The sequence below is a fragment of the Littorina saxatilis genome, linkage group LG16 (assembly GCF_037325665.1).
Source record: "Littorina saxatilis isolate snail1 linkage group LG16, US_GU_Lsax_2.0, whole genome shotgun sequence".
NCBI classification, from domain to species: Eukaryota; Metazoa; Mollusca; class Gastropoda; order Littorinimorpha; family Littorinidae; genus Littorina; species Littorina saxatilis.
In genome coordinates this window covers 18,426,779-18,453,501 of record NC_090260.1, presented here as the reverse complement: position 1 = coordinate 18,453,501, position 26,723 = coordinate 18,426,779, and the positions used below count along the sequence as shown (strand labels likewise).

The 26,723-nt window shown below is 39.9% G+C and overlaps 2 long non-coding RNA genes across 2 annotated transcripts; one reads left to right on the top strand and one right to left on the bottom strand.

The window, feature by feature from the left end:
* Nucleotides 1–24,729, top strand: LOC138950571 (uncharacterized). The gene is made up of 4 exons (XR_011450736.1): nucleotides 1–137; nucleotides 1,758–1,826; nucleotides 21,833–21,930; nucleotides 22,675–24,729. It is a non-coding gene; the product is annotated as an uncharacterized lncRNA (long non-coding RNA).
* Nucleotides 17,623–19,694, bottom strand: LOC138950570 (uncharacterized). The gene is made up of 2 exons (XR_011450735.1): nucleotides 19,174–19,694; nucleotides 17,623–18,807 (listed from the first exon to the last, which is right to left on the bottom strand). It is a non-coding gene; the product is annotated as an uncharacterized lncRNA (long non-coding RNA).
* Nucleotides 24,730–26,723: the final 1,994 nt, after the last annotated feature.

The following is a 26,723-nucleotide window of genomic DNA, read 5'->3' as shown; positions in this document are numbered from 1 at the left end:
ATTTTATGTTTCGGCAAGCCGAGTATATAAGGGCTCGTAATTAACACGGACGTGCACCGAGTCACGATGGCGTCCATACACATTCAATGTTGTCTGGCAGTCCTGACTGTCCTTGCTACTTCACACGCGCATACCGGGTAAGTGAATCTTACTTCGATTCCTTTTTTCTCTCTTTTTTTTTTTTGTTTTTTTTTTTGGGGGGGGGGGGGGTAACACGATAAATGTGTAGAAAACAGATATATATCTTATATTCCCGTTAGCAATACTTTGTCGAACCGGGGATTCGAACTCCAAAACTAACTGGTTTCGAAGCCTGAGCTATCTTCCTTCACCCTTTGCACGGGGAGAGAAAGGACTTTCTACACAAGTGAATGCATGCAGGCTTACTTACTGTGGTCCATTTGTTTACAGGCTTACTTACTTTGGCCAATTTGCTTTAAGGCTTATATTTTCTTTGGCTTATTTCTTTTCCTGTGATATAGGCTAACAACGAGAGACACCCAGAATTCTCTTCATAAAGAAGAATCAAACGAACAATCGACAAACACATTAAGCCTCAAATTAAGCTGGCTGTACAAGCCTTCAACACTGAGTTTTCGGTAAAAAGACTTCGTACAGACTTTGGGCTCATATAAGGACCACCTTAACATAAGTCTTCGTCTTATATTTACATATATGGGGTAATGTTTTTACATTTAGTCAAGTTTTGACTAAAAGTTTTAACATCGAGTGGGAATCGAAACGAGGGTCGTGGTGTATGTGTGTGTGTGTGTGTGTGTGTGTGTGTGTGTGTGTGTGTGTGTGTGTGTGTGTGTGTGTGTGTGTGTGTGTGTGCGTGCGTGTGTGTAGAGCGATTCAGACCAAACTACTGGACCGATCTTTATGAAATTTTCCATGAGAGTTCCTGGGATTGATATCCCCGAAAAAAATTTTCGTTATTTTTATAAATGTCTTTGATGACGTCATATCCGGCTTTTCGTGAAAGTTGAGGCGGCACTGTCACGCTCTCATTTTTCAACCAAATTGGTTGAAATTTTGGTCAAGTAATCTTCGACAAAGCCCGGACTTTGGTATTGCATTTCAGCTTGGTGGCTTAAAAATTAATTAATGACTTTGGTCATTAAAAATCTAAAAAATGTTTAAAAAAAAAATTATAAAACGATTCCAATTTACGTTCATCTTATTTTCCATTAATTGCTGATTCCAAAAACATATAAGTATGTTATATTTGGATTAAAAACAAGCTCTGAAAATTAAATATATACAAATTATTATCAAAATTAAATTTTTGAAATCAATTTAAAAACACTTTCATCTTATTCCTTGTCGGTTCCTGATTCCAAAAACATATAGATATGATATGTTTGGATAAAAAACACGCTCAGAAAGTTAAAACGAACAGAGGTACAGAAAAGCGTGCTATCCTTCTCAGCGCAAGTACTACCCCGCTCTTCTTGTCAATTTCTCTGCCTTTGCCGTGCGCGGTGGACTGACGATGCTACATTTTACATGTTTACAAATCGCGGTTTTAGGTTCGACGTGATTTGTAAAATATTTTTACATTTTTACAAATCACGGGTTAACAACTGACGATGCTACGAGTATACGGTCTTGCTGCGTTGCATTGCGTCTGATTTTATTCTGTGAGTTCGACAGCTACTTGACTAAATGTTGTATTTTCGCCTTACGCGACTTGTTTATTCTTCTATCCAGAGTATAAAACTTGACAGAATGTGCTGATTTCTCTCGTGTTGCAGGAATGTTTGTACGGTGAACTCGGTGTGTTACGGCACAAAGTACTACTGCTACTACAAAGTGCATAATGTGTAAGTAAACATGACGGTCGTCCTATATCTACTCTGTGAATCGACAACTATATCTGTTTGTACCACGCGCACATTTTCCTTTTAATTGCTGGATAATATTACATTGATACAAGATACAAGATACAAGAAATTTTATTGTCCTCATCAATACAAGGAAAAATTGTTTTTTTCATGCTTACTTTTGAGTGTCGTGTCTCTGTTTGTTTCCTAACTTTGCACAAAATGCACGTGTGGTCAAACATTTTGTTCCGTCACTTCGAGCACTGAATGATATGCGTGTGTTGTCAAACATTTTGTTCCGTCACTTCGAGCACTAAATGATGCGTGTGTAGTCTAATATTTCCAACTTTTTCTTTGACTTGCTCCTCAAATTATGCGTGTGTAGTCAAATGTGTCCAAATTTTTCTTTGACTTGCTCCTCAAATATACATTTTGTGACTTTGAGCACAGAACAAAATGCGCGTGAGGTTAAACGGTACATACTTTTTCCTTGACTGGCTGCTCAGATTTGAGTCGTTTTCCAAACCTGGTGAACAAAAGCAGGAATATTACCCAAGAATCGAAAATGATTATTTCGAGTTGATTAAATGCACCTTGTTATCAGAATGATAGTTCTCAAAAAAAGAAACAGCAAGAAATAGTTTTCCTTTGGAAATACAGGGATCTGATAGGGGGGGGGGGGGGAGGGGGGATCCGTTTCATTGTTATACATGTACGCTACACCGTGACATAATTATTATATAGTCGATTATGCAATCAAAATATTTTCAGCACAGACCCCGCTACATCCCCCCCCCCCCCCTACATGTCCCCACCTCAACCACAAGCCTAAATCAGAGCAGTTGTAAATAGCCATGTACATAATTATCCCCGAGTACGCAGTACTAGGGTCCAACAGACTTTAATTGTGTGTCTGTCTGTCTGTGTGTCTGTGTGTCTGTCTGTCTGTCTCGACTTAACAGCTTATTGCTGGGAAACTACTGGGCGCAGTTCTTTCAAAAGTTGATACACTAACTTGATAATAGGTCCGATTGATCGTATTAAAACTTCATAATGTTACCTGGGACCTAAATGCGAAATAAATCACAAAAGCGACTCTTAACGGGGGGAGTTTTTGCGGTGGGAGTACAACTGCCGTGCAGCCAATGGAACAGCCAGCTAGCTGGTGCGAATCACGTCCGCCTATGGCCAAAGTGATCCGGGACGATTCCCGGCATGGGCGGTCTATTTTTTTTATTTTGTTTAAATTCTTGTTTACTATTGTTTATTATGAACGTTTTAATGTTTTATTTCACTCTAATATTTTTTTAATTGTGTAAAATAAATAAATAATATATATATTTTTTTAATTCTTGTTTACTATTGTTTATTATGAACGTTTTAATGTTTTATTTTACTCTAATAATTTTGTTAATTGTGTAAAATTTTTTTTATTTTTTTATTTTTTTTAATCCACGTGCACAAGACGAAAGCACGTCCGCCTATGGCCAAAGTGATCCGGGTTCGATTCCCGGCATGGGTGGTCTATTTTTTATTTTTTTTTAATTCTCGTTTACTATTGTTTATTATGAACTTCTTAATGTTTTATTTTACTCTAATAATTTTTTTAATTGAGTAAAATAAATTTAAAAAATTTTTTTTTTAAATCCACGTGCACAAGACAAAAACTTTCATACTGGGGGAGCGAGCCAGTCTGGGCCCGTATGCATGAACTAGAAGTAAGAAACACTGGAAGTAGAGGCCTCTTTTCGAAGTGGGAACTCCCGAAGTCAACTTTCTAACTGTTCACAATGCATGAACTGACTTGAACGCCAAAGTAGTGACAGCGAGAGTATTAAGGTCAAGGTCGGGGAAATTGGGGGAATCCCTACTAATACGCATGCGCACGTTTCTATCAACATGGCAGTCAACGAAAATGGCAAGGCACGTGTGCCGCTCAAAAAGAAAGTAGACACAGAGGGGCGTTCTGCGCCTTTTTCAGATGGTGAAATTGCTGTACTCTTGACAGAAGTGTTTTACGAAAGAACGGTTATTCTGTCAAAATTTCAGAACAGTCTAACTGTTAAACATAAAGACGCTGTCTGGTCCAAAATTGCCAAAGAAGTGTCGGTCTCTCTCTCTCTCTCTCTCTCTCTCTCTCTCTCTCTCTCTCTCTCTCTCTCTCTCTCTCTCTCTTACGACACACGCACACACAGACAAACGTACACTCATGCACATACTGACACTATGACACAACTGAGTGACACTGACGGCACACATAAACACACACACACACCACATACTGCACACACACACACACGCGCGCGCGCTCGCGCGCACACATATACACACACACACGCACCCATACACGCACGCACACAGTCACAAACAAATAACCACACACTCACTCTCTCTCACTTTCTCTCATTCTCTCTCAATCTACACTCATACACACACTGAAACTATGATGACACAAGTGACACGTCACACACACACACACACACACACACACACACACCCACACATACACACACACACACACACACACAAACACACATACACACACACACACACACATACTCACCGTAGTGACACACATATACACACGCGCGTACAGTTGAAAGTCAAGACATGATATGATTTTTTCAAAGCATAGGAAGGTTTCTTTTGCAAATGAATAAAATTAACACAGAGGCAAAACCCGGTTTTTGCAGCCGGAATGCAATTGCGGAGGCTTAAAAAGGAAAAGATTAATAAAAAATATATAGCTCCCGGCGGAACTTGAACCCGGAGCAAATGAACGAGAGTCCGGAACCGTTACCACTGCACTATGTTACTCGTGTAGAATAGAGGCATGATGAAAAAAGGCATTCTGAGTTATTCAGTCGTGCTGGTTTGAAAGCTCGCCACCTTCGCCGAATGACTCGAGCACGTTTTTTTCGGTCAGTAACTGATCGAACTGTCGCTTTTGAGTCACTCTGTTTTAAGCATTTCACCTAAATTAAACAAGAATGTCACAGTCCGTGTCTATGGTGCAAGGTAGGAGACCGTCTCATTGTAGCCAAGTTACGACAGTTGCTCGATTGACGCATTTCACGTCTTCGATATTGTGTCTGAGATAATTTCCCAATGAGCTGCCTTTAAAAACGGAATGTCCTGCAATTGTAGTATGCGCTGGAGGTTTCTTTTGGATGGGTAAGGACCCTTGAGATGCGATATCGTCGTATAATTATGTCAAGCGAGAGGCCCTTGACATTGGAAGTGGGAACTTCGAAAGCAAAGTTGCCAGCTACTCGGTATGCACGAGCTAAATTGAACGCCGAAGTAGTGGCTTCGAGAGTTCTGAGGTCAAGGTCGAGAAAATTGGGGGAATCCCAATTAGTGCGCATGCGTTTGTAAACGGTAGGCTTGGTGACCAGAAGAAACAAATCTCATCGCGAGTTCGTAAATGGGCAAACGTTGATCGCGCTGTAGCTTTTACTATAATTGTTGTTTTTAACTGGTTGAACGAAAGCTGTGATAATTGTCCTTAAATAGAATGACTGTCTATAATAATGATTTCGTTGACCAGAATGTTGGGGACAATAAAAAAAGGTTGTTTAGGTAGCGAAGTCGGTTAACTTAAAACTCTTTTTGTAGTGGTTTTTTTAATGATTGTGTATCGGTAAAACTGCTGGACAAAAATAGTTTGGTCAGAGCGAATGTTTGTGTTACTGGTAAATTTAAAAAGGCAGAACTCCATTTTTTGGGAATCAAGATATAAGGTGTAGTGAAAAGAAGATAAGTTCAGCGAATTTCATATTATTTGAGAAAATGTGTGTCCGAATTTTTAAAACAGAAAATTTTTTGTACTTAGGTGTTTGCAAATTACGTTTGTCCTCGTTAATTGTGAAGAGGATGTATGTTTATATAAAGTTCAAAGTCAAGATTGGATTTTTGTAGCCTTTTGATTTGTAACAATTTTTACATTTTTACAAATCACGGGTTAACATCAGTCCACCGCGCACGGCAAAGGCAGTGAAATTGACAAGAAGAGCAGGGTAGTACTTGCGAAGAGAAGGATAGCACGCTTTTCTGTACCTCTCTTCGTTTTAACTTTCTGAGCGTGTTTTTCATCCAAACATATCATATCTATATGTTTTTGGAATCAGGAACCGACAAGGAATAAGATGAAAGTGTTTTTAAATTGATTTCGAAAATTTAATTTTGATAATAATTTTTATATTTTTAATTTTCAGAGCTTGTTTTTAATCCAAATATAACAAATGTATATGTTTTTGGAATCAGAAAATGATTGAAAATAAGATGAACGTAAATTTGGATCGTTTTATAAAAAAAATATATTTTTTTACAATTTTCCGATTTTTAATGACCAAAGTCATTAATTAATTTTTAGGCCACCAAGCTGAAATGCAATACCGAAGTCCGGGCTTCGTCGAAGATTACTTGACCAAAATTTCAACCAATTTGGTTGAAAAATGAGAGCGTGACAGTGCCGCCTCAACTTTCACGAAAAGCCGGATATGACGTCATCAAAGACATTTATCAAACAAATGAAAAAACTGTATGGGAATTTCATACCCAGGAACTCTCATGTCAAATTTCATAAAGATCGGTCCAGTAGTTTAGTCTGAATCGCTCTACACACACACACACACAGACACACAGACACAGACACACACACAGACACACACACACACACACACACACACACGCACGCACGCACGCACATACACCACGACCCTCGTCTCGATTCCTCCCTCTACGTTAAAACATTTAGTCAAAACTTGACTAAATGTAAAAACCATTATTGCGACAACAATATTGATCCAAATTAAAGCATTAATAGACCTTTTTCACTTAAATTTTGGCGCATGCGCTGTGAAGTTTATTGTCAGATCTACCGGAACTAGGGGGCAAAAGGAAAAATCGACAACGAGGCTTGGTGCAAAGTAAAGTGCGGAAACTGCAAGTGCAACAGTGGAATGAAGAAAGAGAAATACGGTGGACAGAATTTGTCATTGTATGGCTTTCCGATGGGTGCAAGTGCGAAGGCGCAACAAAAGATTCTTCCACTAACTAAGTAATAAAAGCATGAATAAAATAGGTAGTGAAAAATCACTAAAACAACAAATACACTACATGTAGCCTACTGATGGACTGAGAAAACAAAATCAGGGGTTGTATTTCTTGAAGAGGTGCGTTTTAAGTGCTCGTTTGAATGCTTTGGGTGACTGAGAGTGGCGGATGTGAAAGGGGAGAGAATTCCATTGTGTGGGTGCGCAGAAAGTAAAAGTGCGTTGTCCGTATGTTTTGGTTTTGGTGTGTGGAATGGTAAGGATGCGACAGTCAGAAGAGGCACGGAGTTGTCTTGCTGGAGAATAGATGGTGAGGAGTTCAGAGAAGTAAGCAGGAGACGAGCCAGAAAAGAAGTTAAAGCAGAGGGTGGACAGTTTGTAGTCAATGCGGGCTTGAATAGGTAACCAGTGCAGTGTGTGAAGAAGTGGTGTTGTGTAATCTCGTTTTCGTGCTTTGAGAATGAGGCGTGCTGCCGAGTTTTGGACTTTTTGTAGTTTATGCAGGATGTACAGAGGACAGCCAGAGAGAAGAGAGTTGCAGTAGTCAAGTTTAGAAAGAACAAAGGCACAGACAAGAGTGTTAGTTGTTTGAGAGGAGAGTGTGTGGCGAATGGTACTGATCTTACGAAGCTCAAAATAAGCTGCTCTACAGAGTCAGTACACTCGCTCTGAGTCTGATCACCACAGTTGCTTACTAGCTGTTGTGCCATGCAGAAAGACATTTTATGCGCACAGTATGTCTATCGTTTACACCAAGGTTTCGCATTCTTTGCGCTGGATGCGTCGTATAACTTGTCGAACGTCGACGCAGTAGTATCAGTAAGAAAGTTGATCCAGAGATCTGTAGATCTGTTGTCGATCACCTCTGCTTCGCTTATGCAGGGGAAGTTCGCCAAGTCTTTCGTCCATATACCACCAATAGCCGTTTTAAACCATACCTTCGTGCATGTCCTTGACCTTTTGTTCATGATTTTGAACAAGATAATCCGTTTTCTTGCAGAATTTCTCAAAGTAATCCTCTGGCAATAGTACTTCGAGCACCGAAAGTGAAAGAGGTATTTCAGGCCAGGCACCTATTGCCCCCTAGTTCCGGTTATCAGAGAGAGGCTGTCGTGCCCTAAAATCTGATTGGTCGAAACGCTGGGGGCAAAGGTTATACGAAAAAGGTCTATTCCCGTGTCATTTCATCTAAACTTTCTATGCCAGTTAAGGCCGTTCGCTTGACTATCTAGACCACCTTTCGGATTAATGATTTCTTTTACAAGGGTAACGTAACCGCCGCTCAAATAAGGGTACCCTAAAAAAAATCGACCGGACCAAATCGGACGGGACCAATTAAAAATCGACGAAAAATCACAATAGGCAAAACTTTTACATGCGGGAAGACAGTCTAATCAGTTACCGACCCATTATATTATGTTTTGTTTAGCTAGCTTGCGTGTTTCGTGTCCTCTGCTATTCGAACTGTTGCAGTATTGTCGATCGCATGAGCGGTCCAAAACGGGAGTTTTTGCGTCAATTTTGAGGGTATCATGACAAAAAGCGCTGTATTTTAGCAATGACTCGGTGGATTTCGAACGGAAGATGTTTGTGTACAAATGGGCTCGGGTACGTATTTGGTTGTGAGAGCTTGGCGGAGCCAGATAGTCGCGCGTGTAAACTATGAATGTAGTACTGTATCAATCACAGTCCAGAAGTACAGTATCCTTTGATAACACAATTGTAAATTAATGGCAACCCCTTTAAAAACTTAAATATAAATACATCGCAACTAAAAGAATAATATTCCAAAAACATTGCTTCCCACTCCATATGTGCTCATGCGTGTGTTTGTGATAATGTTTTTTAGAGCAATGTGTTATTCATTGATATGTGTGTGATTGCACGTTCAATGATGTTTTGTTGTCGTAGGATTTTGAATGTACAGCGCTTTGAGCAGGGTTAAACTCTGGATACATGCGCTTTACAAATAGTATGCATTATTATTATTATTTAAGTTATTGAGACATCCCAGTGCTCTAAGGGATTTATAGAGCAAATCGAGAAAATTCATTATTGAACGAAGCGAATAGCGCTGAGTTCAATAATTATTTTCGAGATTTGCTCTATAAATCCCTTAGTGCACTGGGATTGTTTCAATAACGATATTGTCAGTACCGCCAGAGAAAAAAGAAGATACAACACGCACATTTTGCTACGCGCATTTGAATAGGCATAACTGTGTGGTCAGGTCGTATAGAAAATCTACTTTTGTGTGGGCTGTCTCGTGTGTCGTGCTTTCATCACACACAAACTCTTGTTTTAATTTCTGTTGGTAAATTCCAGTGTAGCGTTAAGCTAAACAGTGATGATCTTTCTCTCATTTGAACTCGGAGAAAGGACTGTGCTTTCAGTTATTTGCGGTTCGAAACCTTCATCGAGCTTCGACAGATTGACTGTGCAGAGTTTTGCCCCTTGCCAAGGTCGACGGAAAGCCCATTTTCAAAATAAACGTGGCATGTTTTTCGTGTGGTATCTTCCCTCATCGGGAAGTCTGGTACTAAATATGAACGGTAAGAATGCTCTGAACCCTACACGTATTATATCCCCATCGTTTTATCGTTCACATTTGCCTAACATGTTAATTTGCTGAGCGGGATTTATGTCGTCTGCTAGGCTATTGCACTGAGTCTCATTTCAAAAACAAAAATTGCTCGTCCCGTTGCACTGAGTCTGCACACATAAAGCAGGCTGGTAATAAGTCTTATATGTGGTAAGAACGTTCTAAACCCTACACGTTTTCGATTCCGATTGTTCTTGCCTTAAAATAAACGGAAAACATTCATTTACTGAACAGATGCAGTCGTATTTCAGTGTAGTCTGCTACGTGCTGATCTAGCTGCTACGTTATCGGAATAACACTTGTGTTTTCTGTTAGCTGCTGGGAATTGTATACTAACTCATCATTTGGTAATGTGGATAATAAGGTACATGCCACCAACATGGCATAATTATGAGAGGAATCTTTGCAAGTCGAAACTGAAAATTTAGGCACAGCGGGTTCTATTTTTAGATCAGTGCAACTGTGGGCGGCACAGGCGGATGCAATCTGTCAGAAAAAAAACCACTTCTGCTTTAATTGAAAAGCAGGACATTTATGGTCATAATCATTGGTATTGTGGAGAATATAAGCTACATGTCATTAATTAATTCTGAGGATGAGAGTACAGTCTCGCTTTGGCAAAGGGTGTAAGAATACGCTCTGTGGAAAAGTTAGCGCACTCCAGGAGTGCGCTAACAGATTTAAGCGCATCGCCATTAGCCAATCAACTGGTTCACATCAGTCATGTGACACCAGTACTTACTGACAATTATTATTATTATTATTATTATTATTATTATTATTATTATTATTATTATTTTTATTATTTAAGTTATTGAGACATCCCAGTGCACTAAGGGATTTATAGAGCAAATCGAGAACATTCATTATTGAACGAAGCGCATAGCGCTGAGTTCAATAATTATTTTCGAGATTTGCTCTATAAATCCCTTAGTGCACTGGGAGTGTTTCAATAACGATATTGTCAGTACCGCCAGAGAAAAAAAAAGATTCAAAACGCACATTTTGTAACGCGCATTTGGATAGGCGTAACTGTGTGGTCAGGTTTGTGTCACTGGATCTACTTTTGTGTGGGCTGTCTCAAGTGTGTCGTACTTTCGTCACACGCAAACTATTGTTTTAATTTCTGTTGGTAAATTCCAGTGTAGCGTTAAGCTAAAAAGTGATGATCTTTCATAGAGACCTCATTTAAACTCGGAGAAAGGACTGTGCTCTTTAGTTATTTGCGATTCGAAACCTTCATCGAGCTTCGCGGACAGATTGACTGTGCAGAGTTTTGCCCCTTGCGACGGAAAGCACATTTCAAAATAAATGTGGCATGTTTCTCGTGTGGTATCTTCACTCATTGGGGAGTCTGGTACTAAATATGAACGGTAAGAATGTATGGCATTCCGTTTGTCAAATAATTATTTGGATACTTTTTCATGTTTTTTTCACCAGTTTTAGCTAAATAATCATTATTTAGAAGCTCATGTGCTAAATAAGTAATTGTTCATAAACAATGTAAAACAATTCTAAATAATTTTTTGTTTACGTAAACAATTCATTATTTACCTAAACAATTCATTGTTTACGTAAATAATTCATTGTTTACGTAAATAATGATTTATTTACGTAAACAATATATTATTTAGACTTATATTACATTGTTTATAAAGAATCAGCAATGTTGCTAAATAAATCATTATTTACGTAAACAATGAATTATTTACGTAAACAATGAATTGTTTAGGGAAAGCAGTTTTCATTATTTAGGGGAATCAAGAATTGACTTCTAAGCTTCATTTTTTTTCTTTGTGTATATACTATAATTCAATACAAGGTATTTCCAAACATTATTTATCAGAAAATGTTCGTAAATTTGTTTATTTTACAAGCTGAAATTGCCGTACGAAAAGAACTGAATGCGAAAACAAACAAAAGGTCAAGGTCATAACCGGGAGTGTTTAGTGTTTGCATTCTCTCCCTTGAAGTTGTTGAAAAAAAGTTTTCCGTCCTAAGTTTTCTGTTCTGTCTCAACAAAAACTTTCTCTTTCCATTTCTCTTACTGCATGATTACACTTTTTTTTATCTGTAGGTTACACAACACAACACAACTTGGTATGAGCTCTGACGCGATGACGTCACACAGTCGTGTGCAGAGTTGTCCGGCCTTGCCTCTGGCATTCCGGCGGAACTCGCGAGAAGGCAACACGCGAAATCTGCACTCTGAATCTTCCGCATTATTTTATCGACATGGTCTCTAGTTGTAGTGTTAAACATTGCCATAACAGACAAGATAGAGATAGGGACAGAAGATTCTTTTCTGTTCCATTTGTTGTCAACGGAAAGGGCAAAGAGACAAGGGATTTGACTGCACGACGCGGGCGAGAATGGTTGGCACAGCTTCAGCTGAAGAATTTCAACTTTGAATCAACAGCTAGGAGATACGTGTGCTCTGATCATTTTGTCAATGGTAAGTACTCATGCTTTTGTTCCCCTGCCTTGGTTAGTCTGTGTTTTATGCAAGCTGTGTTGTGATGGTAGTGTGCGGACAGTCGGTCAGTCCTGCACCGAGTGCAGTCTATGACTGAGTGAGTCAGTCTTACACTTAGTACTCTCAGTATAACAACTTATCATGGTTGCCCAAAACCATGACTTGTGAGAATGCCATAGGTGTGAAATACTTGGATTTGATAATCAGAATTTATTTGAACACTAAATGGTCATTGTAGATACAACTTTATAGTTCAGCTTTAAAGGGTAGATCTGTGTCTAGATTTACTCATTCATTTTGTTTGCCATAGGTGTGAAATACTTGGATTTGATAATCAGAATTTATTTGAACACTAAATGGTCATTGTTGATACAACTTTATAGTTCAGCTTTAAAGGGTAGATCTGTGTCTAGATTTACTCATTCATTTTGTTTGGGTGACTTATTTTTAAAATAACTCCCAATCCATAATTTACAATACATTTGCCTTTGATTTTTTTTGCAGGGCAACCATCTGTGGGAAGTAAACACCTACTTTGAAACTTGGGTATGGTGCAGGGACACAGCCTGACAGCCAACAAGGACAGTACCAGAGACTCAAGGAGAGGAAGAAGCTTGTGGGGAGTGAGTCAACTCCTTCTCACCCTAATTTAGCAGAGGATGCTGTTGATGGCGACGGTGAAGGTACTTCGGATACAGCAGAACTGGCTGCTCCTCTTCCCGAGAGAGGTGACTGTGGCGGTACTTACTGCCAGACTGAAACCTATGACAATTTTGCCTGGATTTCTAAAGATGAAGAAAAGCAGCAACGGGATGAACTAAACAGGCTGGTGCTAGAAACTCGGGAACTTAAAGACGAACTTGCCAAGAAAAAAAATGACACTTGATTCTTTGAGGGACAATGACGATACTGTACGATATTTTACTGGGATTTCTAATTTCTTCACACTTGTTACATTATTTGATTTTCTTGCATGACATTTGCCAACACACTCGCGCAGAGCACTGACACAGTTTCAAGCTCTCATTCATGCATATACGCCTTAACACACCTCTGCAACACCTGGCATACATCTTTTCTGTGTCAAGAACAACTGCCAGCAAAGTTTTTCACGAGACTGTGCATATCATGTACCACAGACTGCGGCCACTTGTTTTCTGGACAGACAGGCGAAGTATAAAGACAAGTCTACCGCCACAGTTCCTTCCCTATCCATGGAACATAGTAGTCATCTTGAACACACACGGCCAGTACCGTGTAACTGGCCTTGGCACGGAACGATCGCGGTTGATTCTGCGGCACCTGCGGGCTTTCACGGGTCACCTGTCTGACCCACTCCAGTTTGCTTACCAAGCCAACAGGTCCGTCGATGATGCCGTCGCCATGGGTCTTCATTTTGTCTTGCTGCACCTTGAGAACCCTCGCACCTACGCTAGAATGTTGTTCATTGATTATTCCTCCGCAGGCGCATTCAACACGATCATCCCTCACAAGCTCTTCCACAAACTGATTGGTCTCGGTGTCCCTCTCTCTCTCTGCCACTGGCTTCTAGATTTCTTGCTTGACCGTCCTCAGGTCGTCCGACTCAACAACTCACTCTCTGCCTCACACACTCTGAACACTGGTGCCCCGCAGGGTTGTGTTCTGTCCCCTCTACTCTTCACCCTTTTCACCAACGACTGCACCTCCGCTCACAACATCCACACACATAATCAAATTCTCAGATGACACCACCATTGAAGGCCTGATTTCTGACTCCAATGAGGACGCATACCGGGGGGAGGTTCAAAGAGTGGTTGAGTGGTGCTCTGAAAATGATCTCGAGCTAAACGTTCTTAAAACAAAAGAAGTCGTTATCGACCCTCGACGAAAGAAAGACCCCATCTTGCCCCTTGAAATAAATGGGGAAGCTGTAGAACAGGTCTCTTCATTCAAATTTCTCGGCACACTGATCTCTGAAGACCTGAAATGGGACGGGAACACCACGTCCATCATTAAAAAGTGCCAGCAGCGGCTGCACTTCCTGAGACAGTTGCGCAAGTTCCGTATGTCACAGCAAATCATGGCGCAGTTCTATCGCGCAGTCGTTGAGAACACCCTGTGTTTTTCTGTCACGGTCTGGTATGGCAGCACCACTGAGAAAGAGAAACAGCAACTGGAGAGCATTGTGCGGACAGCCTCCAAGGTCGCGGGCTGTGAATTCCCTTCCGTTGCCTCTATTTTTGAGTTGCGCTCAGGTCGAAAAGCAGGAAAGATTGTTCGCGACCCCTCCCACCCAGCAAATCACTTCTTCGAGCCTCTTCCATCTGGTAGGCGCTACAGAGCTTTGAAAGCCAGAACTAGTCGCTTTCGCTCTAGCATCATCCCCCATGCTGTACTGACAACTCCTGTAGAGAAGACGTTGTAATATACTGTAGTTATAGGATGTGGGGGGGAGGTTCTTTTGTTACTTAGTCCTTTCACTGCATTCCATTACTGTTCTCACAACTTGTGATAGTGGAAGTATGTGCAATGTGGAATGGTCCTTATTTTTTAGGTGCTTGAGTAGTTCTGTGATGGTAGTAGTTTTGTGCAATGTGACTCTAGGTTCAGGTGCTTGAGTAGATCTGTGATAGTCAGTTAATACTGTTGTTTTAAACTGTCTAGCTGGCTAGATTATGATTATATAATTTTATGTGATGATCTGACTAAATGATAATAATTACGTGTACTACTTACTTTTAAATGGATTATAATTTTTAGGTATTGTTCTAGTATTCACTAATGTTGCATTGATATTACTGGCACCCCTTTTAAACTGATATGGTTTTTACCTTTACAAGGCGACGATGTGAATTTGTGATGTAGATATGTGGCTGGTTATGTGTGAGTATGTAAATAATTGTGTGTGTGTGTGTGTGTGTGTGTGAGTTGTGTCTGTGTGTGCATGACAGTGTAATGTACGTATGTATGCATGCATGGTGATGTGTGTCTGCATATGTGTCTGGTTGGTTTTTATTTTATTTTTACCGTGCCGTGCCAAGATGAAATCCTTTTGCAAAATTGGTGAATAAATATCTTGTATCTTGTAATCTCAGTCATCTCAAAGAGGGAAATCCAAACGCAATCCGCTTTGTTCGATTTTATGGGCTTGGACGATAGAGAAAAATAAGAAAAGCAAAAGCTGGAGTCCAGTCTGGACGAAACTGCTATCAAGAACGCAGAATTGATTTTTTCTGAGTTTTATTTTTAGCAGTAAGCGCCATGTTTATCGGAGCAGGAAACTCCTCCATAGTGAGGCCCCTTTGTTGGTTTCACTGCGGCCGCATTGTGAACAGCAGTTAAACATGGCGCTTACGGCTAAAAAAAAAATCAGAAGAAATTAATTCTGTGTTCTTGATAGCAGTTTCGTCCAGACTGGACTCCAGCTTTTGCTTTTCTTATTTTTCTCTATCGTCCAAGCCCGTAAAATCGAACAAAGTGGATTGCGTTTGGATTTCCCTCTTTGAGATGACTGAGATTGCCCCCCTTGGATCGTTCCGTGCCAAGGTCAGTTGCGCAGTACATGTACTGGCCGTGTGTGTTCAAGATGCAGAGTAGTGTCCATTATTGACTGTTTTGAAATATAATCATTGAGAGACCCTCCAGTGTTGATGCTAGTGCACTCACCTGGTCAAACTACAAGCACAACAATACAATTAAATACCTAATATCAATTACACCTCAAGGCCATATTTCTTTTATTTCTAAAGGGTGGGGTGGGCTTTCAAGTGACAAGCACATCACTGCAAATAGTGGGTATCTAGACAATATTGTACAAAATGATGTGATTTTGGCCGACAGGGGATTTGACATTTAATGAACTAGTGGCTATGAGAGGTGCACAAGTGAAAATCCCTGCCTTTACAAGAGGGAAGCTTACAGCTTATGAGATAGTCAACACGCAAACTAGCTAATCTGAGAATTTATGTTGAGCGAGTTATCGGTATTCTTTGTGGAAAGTACAAAATTCTGAACTCTGATATTCTGACTGATCTTTCGTTTGCAAGGGAAGAGGAAGAAGTGGTAACACTGGACAAAATAGTCACTGTATCATCTGGGCTTGTCAATGTTTGCACTGGTATCATGTGATTCTTGCTGTGACGCTGCATAAACACAGCCTAGTGAACTCATGAGTGAAACTCTTCCGCCTCAGGGCGGAAATCCGCCAAATGAAATTGGTCAAATAAGGAATTCTTTATTTTGAAAATCTTTAAAAAAAAATGTAAAATTTTTTTTTTTTTTTTTTTGCCGGCGATCTGATTCGTTTTTCCCCTAACACAGTGACCGGACATCGCTGAGTCTTTGTTTCACTGGGCGCGCGAATTATCGGACTACAGCTTGGCATTTGTTACCATGTTTAATGTGCAAATTTGTGTGTTTGAGATAATAAGAATAAGAATACTTTATTATCTCATAGAGAAATTCAGGGATACCAGGATAGGCCTACTTTTACCCTTAAAAGCCTGATTTTTCGTTTTCTTCCGGGGGGCTTCTCCCCCCTGGGCCCCCCTAGTAGGGCGTTGCCCCTGCAGGGGCGGACAAGGGAGGGAGTTTCTGGGGTTTCCGGGAAAAAAAACAGCCAAAAAATAAAAATATTTTTATGGTGCATTTCTTTATTTTACATTGAGTTTCAATTTTTGGGGTATTAAATCAGTGACAAAATCTGCTGCCTGAAACTGGTAATGATCATCCTCAGAATGCACCAGATTGCACCATTTTGCATCCTTTGCATGCCCCCGGACCCCCCTAGCAAGCTAGGCGCTTCGCGCCTTCACACCCATATCTTCACAATATACTTTTGGGAAACCCCCCCATAAAATGAACTGATCCGCCCCTGCCCTGCACCCCACCAGGGCTTGGGCGGCCCCTGGACCCCGGCCTCATTTTCCTTATTTTCAATTCTGATCAGTTTCACCCATGTGAACTGAAGGCATTGTTTAGACTAGAGAATATGTTAATTAAACTGTGGTGTATTGTATCTGATTCTGATGTCTCGCATGAGCAGCAGCAATAGTCTTTCTGTTATGTTTTCACTGGACGGAATCTTGAATTTGAAGATGAAGGCATTGTTTAAAGAATGTGTTAATTAAACTGTGGTGTATTGTATCTGATTCAGGTGTCTCACATGAGCAGAAGCAACAGTTTTTCTGTTATCATGTTTTCACTGGATGGAATCTTGAATTTGAATATACATGTGTATATGATCTGACCTGCTGCTATTTCCTTCCAATTCAAGAGCAGATTTCACTCTTTCTATCACACACACACACACACACACACACACACACACACACACACACACACACACACACACACACACACACACACACACACACACCACTTTAACATACACTTTGAAATCATTTTGCACAAATGTGACATGTATTGACACAACTGACAAAGGTTGAATTATGCTGATTAACCTCAAAATAGCTCTACACAGGAAACAAGATAAGGAGCATTGAAAAATTAAATGGCCTACACTTGAAATGCGAGCACACATTTAAACTACCAATAACATGCAACTGCAAGCAACACTGAACATACCACTACCAGTATTGCAGGTATGAAGCCAAAGTGAAGAGAACACTTTCACTAAATGTTCAAAATTGAAATAACATACTGTGGGTATGTGAGTCATTAACTATTCATTATGATCAATAGACCTGTGCGCTTTTTTGCAGAAATAAATGTGTTCAATTTTGTTGTCATCAAAACAGAACTAGTTGATAATAGAAACTAACTTTCAGTTCCACTGCCAATTTAAACACTGTATTACTTGACTGTACTGATGCAGAACTACGCTGGACCACACACTCTTCTTTGTTCCCTAAATCAAGCAGCCAATCCGTGTCACTGGAAACATTGAACAAGGAGAATGAACAATATACCTGGCTGAATAAGTTGATAATCAAACTGCTCATGATTCTTTGTTATTCACAGCAGTGGATGTAAACAATCACAAAATAAGGTCCTGTATGCATCATAATTTATACTTGTAGCACTTGATTTTGTATTGTGGTCGGTGATCCTAAACAAAATGTATGTCTACATCTGTGCATGATTTTACTTTAAGTTTAAGAATAAAATGAAACAAGAATGGAACAATTGATGACTTCTCTGTGAGTGTGAACTGTGATTTAAAACATTACATGCTCTCTTTTCTCTCCCTCTCTTCTTCTGCGTTCGATGTATTCTCTCCCTCTCTACAACTTTACTACTGCCACTATCTATGTGTACAGTCATACATGATGTTTGTTTTCCCACACACATGAGCAAGCGAGTCTGGCATTGTCACTGTTTCTTGCTGCGTTTCACGGCTGGTGTTTGCAGCTGCTCCTGGTTCACATCCACTGCTTGTAGAGGCTCAGCTTCTCTGTCCAGCCAGTTTCCAACTAGCTCTGGAAGAACTGCGAGTCTGAACACTTTCAAAGCTTTCTCCACACACATTGCCCAAACATCACAGTCAGGCAATACTCGGACAATAACTTTATCCACAGTAGTCCACACCATGAAATCGCAGTAGGAGGAACTGGTCATAACAATCTGGCACTGTACTTGACTAAAGTATGGGTGGTCTTTGCGCAGACAAAGCATCCCCTCACTGTTATATTCCAAACAGAAATGGCGGTCTGCCACAGCACACTCAACAGCTGACTCCTTGAAGGTGAAGGGACGTGTGTGCAGGTTTCTCCAACTCCGGCCATGCCGGTTTCTCCAAACTCCGGCCATGCAGGTACAGTGTGCTGCCAGTATGTTGCCATCAGAAGTGGCGATGATCCAAGGAGAAAGTGCTGGTTCATTAAGGCGTTGTGAATGAAGAATCTGAAAAATAAATTGAAGGTCGCACAAATCAGCATTCAGCTAGGTCAATCGAATGAATATAACTCTAAGACGCACATAATGTGCTTTACAATAACCTTAACAATGAAAAGTAAACAACAGATTTTTAACTGAATATGAACATGAAGCTCATTATAAATTTATATAATATTTTGCAAGCTATTTCAAAATATAAATATATTCAAGACTATCTACAGCTTTTGTCGTAGTCCAGAATACAAACTGAAGCGAAGAATATATCAAAGACAAAGCCTCAACACAATATCCTGAACTGCAACTTGTGATATCAGCAACACAAGACAGAGAACACTCACGTTCATTCATTATAAACTGAAAGCACATTCTTACCTTTGCAGAAATGACAGAGTTCTGGGCTGTAGCACTTGACATCCCTCACCCAGCCAGAGACAAAAAGTCGGTAGGAATCAAAGCTGTTGTAAGCTTTTCAGCTGCTCACATGTGTATCTGTATCAGTATATGCACTCTTGCCAAGCACAAAATAATTTACGATGTTGATGTAACTCAGCTCTGGCAGATCGTCCGGATTTGCTGACCAGCACCTGGTTGAGAATGTCATACGGATCATTCCCGTCAATCTCCCAAATCTTCTGGTGGTATCGCCGCCTCTCCTCTGGTAACAATCGCTCAGAATATTTTCGCTTCTCGCCCGATCGCAATGTTTTGCATGAGGCCTGTGCATGAGGCAAGGGAAGTCACTCCAGATTCTTCTCGGAACGCGTCGGAGGCATTGTTTCCCGTTTTTCAACGGTTCACAGCTGTTTTTACTTTTCTCTTTGAAATGAAACGATGAAAGGAAGAGAAATGGAAAGACAGGCATGTTGTTGGGACATAAACAGAACAGAGAACATAAGGGGAAAAAAACTGTTTCAACAACTTCCAGCAAGAAAATGCAAACACTAAACACTCCCGGCAGGGAAACACCTTAATTGACCTTGACCGTTGACTGTGTATGAGATCAGTTATTTTCGTACTCGGCTTGTAAAATAAATAAAATAATATCCAAACAACAGCTATTTTAAGATAAGAGTGTGTGGAGAGACCTTGTATTCAATTATAGTAATCACTGAAAGACATAAAACTTAGTTCAGAAGCGAATCCTAGAAACCCCTAAATAATGGAAAATGTGTTGGCTAAACAATTCATTGTTTACGTAAATAATTCATTGTTTACGTAAATAATGATTTATTTAGCAACATTGCTGATTCTTTATAAACAATGTAATATAAGTCTAAATAATATATTGTTTACGTAAATAAATCATTATTTACGTAAACAATGAATTATTTACGTAAACAATGAATTGTTTAGGTAAATAATGAATTGTTTACGTAAACAAAAAATTATTTAGAATTGTTTTACATTGTTTATAAACAATTACTTATTTAGCACATGAGCTTCTAAATAATGATTATTTAGCTAAAACTGGTGAAAAAAACATGAAAAAGTATCCAAATAATTATTTGACAAACGGAATGCCATAAGAATGCTCTGAACCCAACACGTATTATATCCCCATCGTTTTATCGTTCACATTTGCCCAACATGTTAATTTGCTGAGCAGGATTTATGTCGTCTGCTACTGCAATGAGTCTCATTTCAAAAACAAAAATTGCTCGTCACGTTGCACTGAGTCTGCACGCACGAGGCAGGCTGATAATAAGTCTTATATATGATAAGAACGTTCTAAACCCTACACGTTTTCGAAAAACATTCATTTACTGAACAGATGCAGTCGTAGTTCAGTGTAGTCTGCTACGTGCTGATCTAGCTGCTTCCGTCTCTGCTGCTACGTTATCGGAATAACACTTGTGTTTTCTGTTAGCTGCTGGGAATTGTATACTAACTCATCATTTGGTAATGTGTACAATAAACTACATGCCACTAACATGGCATAATTATGAGAGGAATCTTCGCAAGTCGAAACTGAAAATTTAGACACAGCGGGTTCTATTTTTAGATTAGTGGCAACTGTGGCACAGGCACATGCAATCTGTCAGAAAAAAATCTTCTGCTTTAATTGAGAAGCAGGAAATTTATGGTCTTAATCATTGGTATTGTGGAGAATATAAGCTACATGTCATTCATTAATTCTGAGGATGAGAGTACACTCTCACTTAAGCAAAGGGCGGAAGTATACGCTCTGTGGAAAAGTTAGCGCACTCCAAGAGTGCGCTAACAGTTTTAGCGCATCGCCATTAGCCAATCAACTGGTTCACATCAGTCATGTGACACCAGTACTTACTGACAATTATTATTATTATTATTATTATTATTATTATTATTATTATTATTATTATTATTATTATTATTATTATTATTATTATACCCAATATTGACGGACTGTGTGATGATATCTTCTGCTATGGTCTGTTGGTCGAGATTTTGATAGCACTGTCGAAACAGACCAATAGCAGAAGATATCATCACACAGTCAGTCAATGTTAGATATATTGCTAATTCTGTGGACATTTTGTATTTACTGTAAAGAAATTACAAAAGTATTTGTCTCAGTTTTGGCTGTTCCATATCCCTCCCTCTGGTTATTATTTCTTTTTGTTCACTCTTTTCTTGTACTTTTCAGTATTTCAAAATGTCTTTTCTTTCAAAAAGTCTTTGGTCACTTGCTTAACTAAATTCTGGGATCATTACATTTTCATATATATTTGTTTGTTTTTAAATTTAGGTGTTTTTGTTTTTGAAGTGGGGAAGCAATAAAGAGGTCGTCGATATCAAAACTGATATCGACGGAAATGTCGTCGATATCACTTTTGCACTGAGCTCAGTTTTGCCCAATTGACCAACGGAAATCCACGTCACATATGAAATAGCAATATTTATTATTATTATTATTATATCCTTTGCGAATAGAAAACTTGACACATGACACTTGACTGCTACGATTTGCAGTGTGCCGGGATTATTGTTTTCGTTATGATTATAATTACATGCAGCAGCAGTATGTTCTCGTGTTGTTCTGTTGTGCCAGGTGCTTCACTGTGGGATGGTACACATATAGCTACGTTTGTCAACACAGAGTCTGCTGCAGTGGATGGCAACAAAACGCATATGGATACTGTAACATCCGTAAGTAATTTATTTAATTTAAAAAAAAATGTTTTAATTATTTTGCTGATATTTTACAATATATAGTGGAGCTGCATTTCAAATGCAGTTTGTTTTGTTCTCTGTTCGTATGTTGTTTTCTTCACTGTAGCGCTAACATTTATTTCAAGCAGTAGATATCTGCACCAAGAGTACATTCGTATTTTGACACCTGTAATTTCGTCAATGCCCATTTTCGACCCATTTTCGATTTCTTACTCTCTCTACCCCATCGTTCTCTATCCCCCCCCCCCCCCCATCCCTATCTCTCCCCCCCATCTCTCTCTCTCTCTCTCTCGCTCTCTCTCTCACTTTCTCTCTCTCTCTCTTTCTCTCTGTCTCTGTCTGTCTGTCTGTCTGTCTGTCTGTCTCTCTCTCTCTCTGCCTCTTTATCTCTGTCTCTGTGTGTCTGTCTGTCTGTCTGTCTCGCTCTCTCTCTCTCTCTCTCTCGCTCTCTCTCTCACTTACCCTCTGTCTCTCTATCTCTCTGTCTCTGTCTGTCTGTCTGTCTGTCTGTCTGTCTCTCTCTCGCTCTGTCTCTCTGCCTCTTTCTCTCTGTCTGTCTGTCTGTCTGTCTGTCTCGCTCTCTCTCTCTCTCTCTCTCTCTCTCTCTCTCTCTCTCTCTCTCTCTCTCTCTTTCTTTCTCTCTTTCTCTCTCTTTCTCTCCCTGTCTCTCGCAAAACAAACGCACAAACAATCACCAGAAAAAACATTTCATTCTTTCAGCCATCTGCTCCCCTCCCTGTCGAAATGGAGGACAATGCACTCGACCCGGCGTGTGTTCGTGCTATGGCGGCTCCTACGGATCAAGATGTCAATATTGGCAGCGACCGACGACAACCAGGCCTTCAAGTAAAGCGACCATCTGTCTCTCCTCTTCTGAAACTCCCACGGTCACTCATGTTTTTTCGAGAGTGGGTTTTTACGTGTATGACCGTTTTAACCCCGCTATTTAGGCAGCCATACGCCGATTTCGGGGAAATCATGCAGGGTATTTTTGTGTTTCTATAACCCACCGAACTCTGAGATGGATTACAGGATTTTTTCTGTGCGCACTTGGTCTTGTGCTTGCGTGTACATACGAAGGGGGATAAGGCGCTAGCAGGTCTGCACACAAGTTGACCTGGAAGATCGGAAAAAAATCTCCACCCTTAACCCCCCCCACCAGGCTGCCGCGGCAGGCATTTGAACTCACGACCTTCCGATTAGGATGTCGATGTCTACTAGGCCACTGCCCCCCTTTCGCCTTCTGAAACTCTTTCACGGGAAATCACGCACGCACAGACACCTTCAGATCGACAAACAGTTTATTTGCAACATATAAAGTTAATGTGTTAATAATGCTTCACTTAACCCTTTACTTTTTGTGTACTTATAGTTACTCGCTGGACATTGCAATACTACTGCTATTTTTTTCGTATTTTTTGTCCAGTTCTCTGCAACTCTCTATTTCGGCTTTTTAAACGACAATGTCGGATTCAAATATCTGTGAAATGGCTCCAAATAGAACACTTTCAAACATTCTTGCCACAAAATTAAAAATATAAAAGGATTAACAGAACTCGGCTCATATAGATTTAAAAAAAATTCTACTGATTCTTTTAGTTTTACGTAAAAAAAAACCAAATAAATAAATTAAAACACGAACAAACAAACACACAACTAAGCATTTAATTAAGTAAATACAGAAAAAAAGCAAGTCGCGTAAGGCGACATTACTACATTTAGTCAATCTGCGGAACTCACAGAATGAAAGTGAACGCACTGCATTTTTTTTTCACCACGACCATAAGCATCGTCAGTCCACCGCACGTGAAAAAGGCAGTGTAATTGACAAACCAGTATAGCGCTATAGCGGTTGCGCTTTGTGGAATACTGTGTTTTTTTATATTTAGTCAAGTTTTGACTAAATATTTTAACATCGAGGGGGAATCGAAACGAGGGTGGTGGTGTATGTGCGTGTGTGCGTGTGTGTGTGCGTGTGTGTGTGTGTGTAGAGCGATTCAGACTAAACTACTGGACCGATCTTTATGAAATTTGACATGAGAGTTCCTGGGTATGAAATCCCCGAACGTTTTTTTCATTTTTTTGATAAATGTCTTTGATGACGTCATATCCGGCTTTTCGTGAAAGTTGAGGCGGCACTGTCACGCCCTCATTTTTCAACCAAATTGGTTGAAATTTTGGTCAAGTACTCTTCGACGAAGCCCGGACTTCGGTATTGCATTTCAGCTTGGTGGCTTAAAAATTAATTAATGACTTTGGTCATTAAAAATCTGAAAATTGTAAAAAAAAAAGAAAAAAATTTATAAAACGATCCAAATTTACGTTTATCTTATTCTCCATCATTTGCTGATTCCAAAAACATATAAATATGTTATATTCGGATTAAAAACAAGCTCTGAAAATTAAATATATAAAAATTATTATCAAAATTTTTTTTCGAAATCAACTTAAAAAGACTTTCATCTTATTCCTTGTCGGTTCCTGATTAAAAAAATATATAGATATGATATGTTTGGATTAAAAACACGCTCAGAAAGTTAAAACGAAGAGAGGTACAGAAAAGCGTGCTATCCTTCTCAGCGCAACGAATACCCCGCTCTTCTTGTCAATTCCACGTGCACTGCCTTTGCCACGGGCGGTGGAGTGACGATGCTACGAGTATACGGTCTTGCTGCGTTGCGTTGCGTTCAGTTTCATTCTGTGAGTTCGACAGCTACTTGACTAAATATTGTATTTTCGCCTTACGCGACTTGTTGTATCTCTATTCTTGTTAACTTTCTAAGCCTGTCTTTTTTAACCCAAACATAATATATACATATATGTTTTTGGAATCAGGACCGACAAGGAGTAAGATCAAACTGTTTTTAAAATTGATTTCAAAAATGTTACTTTGCATTATACTTTTCATATTTTTAATTTTCTGAGCTTGTTTTTAATCCGAATATATTATACTAGAGGAATACCCGGCTTCGCCGGGGTGAATCGCGAGACAGAGACAGACAGCGTGGCGGTTCATCACAATCACCTCTGCAGGCGAAGTCCTGTCAAACGGGATTGAGAATTTTAGAGCTTATTTCTTAGCCCTATATTATCTGTTGTGGCTTCTCAAATGCCAGAACATACAGACGGACAAAAGCCGCTAGACCCCATCACAAACAGAACTCTACAATCCACAGGTTTTTGCCCACACACACACACACAAACACACACACAGAGAAGCCGTATATATATATATATATATGTATATCTATAAATATATAGAGATAGGTGAGAGTGTATTTTTCGCGTGGCTATAAATTGATTCGACCTTTTCACTTTGACAGTAAGAACAACTTACGGGTGCAAGGGAAGCGTTCTGGACAGCGCAGTGACATTCTAAAAATAGTTACTCAGAAACGGGAATTTGGGGTGAACGGCGCGAGACAGAGACAGACAGCGTGGCGGTTCACCACAATCACCTTTGAAGGCGAAGTCCTGTCAAACGGGATTGAGAATTTTAGAGCTTATTTCTTGGCCCTATATTATCTGCTGTGGCTTCTCACATGCCAGAACATACAGACAGATGATAATAAAATCGTTTATTTAACGTCACTCTGTAAAAACATTGGCGACATTTGTCTTAGATTAAGAACACACACAGGCACGCACACAAACTTTCCCGTTATGTACAGTGGTTCACCACCCTCCCGCCCCCCGCACACTCTCGCTCATCTAATTAAAAATGGTGTTAAGAGATACTTGGATATAAAATGGTATTTTTAAAAGTTCTGATAAAAATATATTGTAGCTGTATGAGAAGCAATGGCGTCAGCCGCAGCAACGTCTCTTCATATCCAGGGACCAAGTGGGTGCGTGTGCATAAGTCCAGCGATAAGTTTGGGACCTTGCCACCCAAGGTCTTTATTAAAACTTAAAAGATAGCTTAATTTTTCCTTTGAGGTATTTGGCAGAATATTTCTATTTGAGTTTATAAACTGAGTCAGGGGTTGAAAGTGGCATGAGTTCAAATCACACTCCAAAGTCAAATGAGCAATGGTGAGGTCGGATTGACAGGTGCATTTAAGCTCTAGAAATTGGTAATTCCCAGCTTCTGCCCTTAGGCGGTTAATCCTTTTTATTACACGTGGGCATGAGTTATAGGTGTTCATCTGTTTTGATGGGGCTTCCCGAATGAGCCAGCCAGAGCTTATAGCCTTGTGCATATATTTGTTCCTCCATTCTCTCCAGAGAAGAGAGTCTGTAAGGCTACTGATCTCAGAAGCAGACAATGGCAGGTCTACCTCGGAGGCGCCTATGCCTTGGGCAGCTTCTTTAGCGGCTTTGTCCGCTTTCTCGTTGCCAGGCACGTTCACGTGTGCTGGACACCAGACCAGGTTAATCTCGCTTCCTTTTTTTATAATTTTATTTGCCAGCTCCTTTATGGCAATGACAAGATCATGTCTTTTTGATCTTTTGTTAGATCTTAATGCTTCAATGGCTGCTTTGGAGTCAGAGAATATAGCTATCTTTTGAGGAGGAGTGTTCTTGAGATTGAGATGAACAAGCGACATGCAGATGGCAAGGAGCTCAGCTGAGAAGATCGAGTTTCTGTTGCACAGTTTAAATTTCCCAATCATGTCATCGCTGGGGATTACAAAAGCTGCGCCAGCCTTCTTGTCATCCAACACTGACCCGTCTGTGTAAACATGAACATGGCCTTTGTATACAGTATCAATGTGCTCAAGGGCTTGTGTCCTGAGTAATAACTGATCATCCTTTGTAGCTGTGCA